Raw genomic sequence first — 3351 nt, forward strand, 5'->3', positions numbered from 1 at the left:
GCTATTTTAGGCCACCGTTACGCAAATCGCCTCGGGGCTCACATGGAAGGGGATTCGTAAATCAATAAAATGAAAAATAAGGGATCTGCCCCTCTTTTTCCATATCTCCTTTCTCTCTCCCTCTCTCCCTCTTGCTCTTATCAGAGGCTGGAACTAATGGTTGATTTTGTTGGTGTCTTTTAATATTTTGTTTATTGTTGTTGTTGTTGTTGTTATTGCAGAGAGATCTTGCAGGTTGCCCACCTGTGCTTCAGAACTTGACCTGGCCTGCAAAAGGTTTAGTCCTTCACCCCCCAAAAAACTCATAATAGCTATTCTTTTCGGAGTAGTTCCTGCAAAGTTGCGGCTGTTGTCCATTTTAGGGTCGTGCTCGGATCACGTCATCCCTCCAGATGTGGAATCACCTGCTGCTGACTCGAAAGAGGCCAGCCTGGAGCCTTAGAGGAGCTGTTTCTTATGGGTTGGGTGTTCATTTCCCTCCTGTGAGTCTCTCGATCCACAAGAGCATGGGTAGGCAAACTAAGGCCCAGGGGCCGGATCCGGCCCAATCGCCTTCTAAATCCAGCCCGCAGACAGTCCGGGAATCAGTGTGTTTTTACAAGAATAGAATGTGTGCTTTTATTTAAAATGCATCTCTGGGTTATTTGTGGGGTATAGGAATTCGTTCATTCCCCCCCAAAAAAATATAGTCCGGCCCCCACAAGGTCTGAGGGACAGTGGACCGGCCCCCTGCTGAAAAAGTTTGCTCAAGGCTGCATCCCACTTTCTCAAGGCTGCATCCGTCCTTCCAGGCTTAACTCTGGGCTCATCTCCCCTTTCTCTTGACCTGCATTTTGAATGTGTCACGTCCCGATTAATTCCCCTGGGTGCGAGAGCTTTTCTTTTCGTTCCACAGCTGCACCTCGCGAAAATCCGATCTTCCTCAATGAATCAAAGCTCGATTATGCAAAACCTCCCCTCTGATTTTCCTCGCCTCTGATAAGGTCCGATAGAGTGGCTGAGATCGGATATTCGACAGGCACAGCCATGGAACAAAGTTGGGGGGCTTTAGATGATTGGTGTGGATTCAAATTCCAAGAAAGGAGATTCCAACTAAACGTTAGAAAGAACTTTCTGGCAGCAACCGCTAACGGACGACTCCTGAAGATGGTAGACTATCCTTCCTGGGAGATTCTTAAGCAGAGGTTGGATGGGAAACCGTCAGGGATTCTCTAGCTGTCATTCCTGAAGGGGGTCGGACTGGATGACCTTTGGGGGTCCCTTTCCACACTGATGTGTATATTCAGCCTTGACAAATGCTGAACTTTCTGGTTTCACTTGTAGTGCGATAATTACCATGGATAATATGGACTGATATAAAAGTTGGAACGAGATGCAGTTTCAAATGTTTAAATGTTCAAATCTTTAAAATGGGACTCCAGTGAGGGGGGTGGGGAGTCCTGAGATACGGAGAAATCTTTGTATATGGATATATATTAGGGTTTTTTAATAATCTAGTATTGGTAAAATGAAATGAAAACGATTTCCAAAAAAAGAAAAGAAACAAATGCTGAACTTTCTTTCTTTCTTTCTTTCTTTCTTTCTTTCTTTCTTTCTTCTCACCTCTATCCCAGAACATGCCAAGTGCTGTAGGAAATTCTGCCGCGTCTGCAGCCCCCTCCCGGCTGTGGGGTCTGAGCTGTCGCCTATAAAGGGAATAGGAAATGTCGCAGAGCATTCTGGAGGGTCCCGTTAACATTTCAGCACCTCGGACGTCAAAATCTCAAGCGACAAGTGCCGGGCGAAGCGCCTGTCTGCCCCCCTCCCCGCCAAACTCCTCGCAAGGCCTTGGAAGGGTCTTCCGAGGAAAAGTGACCCGGTGGCAGCCACCGGCTCTCTCCTGAGCCACACTTTGGGTTCCCAGAAGCTCACATGCTGCGCGCAGACTTCCTAATGGCGCTGGGATTCAGGGAGTCTCATCTATCCGGAGGTGAGAGGATGGGGGACGAGACCGGGGGGAGACGGCCTACATGTTGCCTCCCTGAACTGCATTAGTGGCTCCTGGAGGCCCACGAAGGGACGGCGCCCCTGGCTCTGCAGTGCAAAGCTGCAATCCAGGGAGCCAAGGTGTTTGGAACTTTTCAGTTGAAAGAACAAGAGGAAGCAAAACAAAAGTTAGACACGGCATGCCGAGAGCAGCAATGCTCATCCAGTGCTGAGTGAATGCTGAGTGTGTGGGAATGTTCAGGGAGGCAGGAGAGGATATATTGTTTATTAATATCCTTCCTAACTTGCACATCTTAAAAAGCAAAGACATCACCTTGCCAACAAAGGTCCGTATAGTTAAAGCTATGGTTTTCCCAGTAGTGATGTATGGAAGTGAGAGCTGGACCATAAAGAAGGCTGATCGCCGAAGAATGGATGCTTTTGAATTCTGGCGCTGGAGGAGACTCTTGAGAGTCCCATGGCCTGCAAGAAGATCCAACCTCTCCATTCTGAAGGAAATCAGCCCTGAGTGCTCACTGGAAGGACAGATTGTGAAGCTGAAGCTCCAGTGCTTTGGCCACCTCATGAGAAGAGAAGACTCCCTGGAAAAGACCCTGATGCTGGGAAAGATGGAGGGCACAAGGAGAACGAGATGGTTGGACAGTGTTCTACCAGCACGGGTTTGACCAAACTGCGGGAGGCAGTGGAAGACAGGAGTGCCTGGCGTGCTCTGGACCAGGGGGTCACGAAGAGGCAGACACAACTAAACAACAACAACTTGCGCTAGCAAGTTCTATAACTTATCAGAGTTTTACATTCCCCTTTTAAACGCACAGCGGGTAGCTGGTTGCAGGCTTGTTTAAGCCTCTCAATATCAGATTCCTGGTAAGTCGCCTTATATCCCTCCTAAAAGAATAAGCACTCCACAATCTTGTGCAAAGTAGATATTTTCGCTCCATAAGACGCACTGCTTTCCTTCTAAAAAGTAAGGGGAAATGTCTGTGCATCTTATGGAGCGAATGTGTGGTCGATCACTGGCTCCGTTTCCGCCCCCTTTCCCAGGCCTCCATTGTTGAATGTTCTGCAGACGGAGGCTGTTTGTTTCCCCAGCGACATATGACTGGCTGATTAGATTACAGTGGTACCTCAGGTTACATACGCTTCAGGTTACATACACTTCAGGTTACAGACTCCTCTAACCCAGAAATAGTACCTCAGGTTAAGAACTTTGCTTCAGGATGAGAACAGAAATCGTGCTCCAGCGGCACAGCAGCAGCAGGAGGCCCCATTAGCTAAAGTGGTGCTTCAGGTTAAGAACAGTTTCAGGTTAAGAACGGACCTCCAGAACGAATTAAGCACTTAGCCCGAGGTACCACTGTATCTGTC

General features: G+C 48.2%; 1 long non-coding RNA gene across 1 annotated transcript; it reads right to left on the reverse strand.

Annotated features, from left to right (window-relative positions):
• Window positions 1–1554: 1554 nt before the first annotated feature.
• Window positions 1555–3019, reverse strand: LOC310657810. Its single transcript, XR_014501958.1, has 2 exons — window positions 2744–3019; window positions 1555–2269 (listed from the first exon to the last, which is right to left on the reverse strand). It is a non-coding gene; the product is annotated as an uncharacterized lncRNA (long non-coding RNA).
• Window positions 3020–3351: the final 332 nt, after the last annotated feature.

Source organism: Podarcis tiliguerta (assembly GCF_965153285.1).
Source record: "Podarcis tiliguerta genome assembly, chromosome: 9".
NCBI classification, from domain to species: Eukaryota; Metazoa; Chordata; class Lepidosauria; order Squamata; family Lacertidae; genus Podarcis; species Podarcis tiliguerta.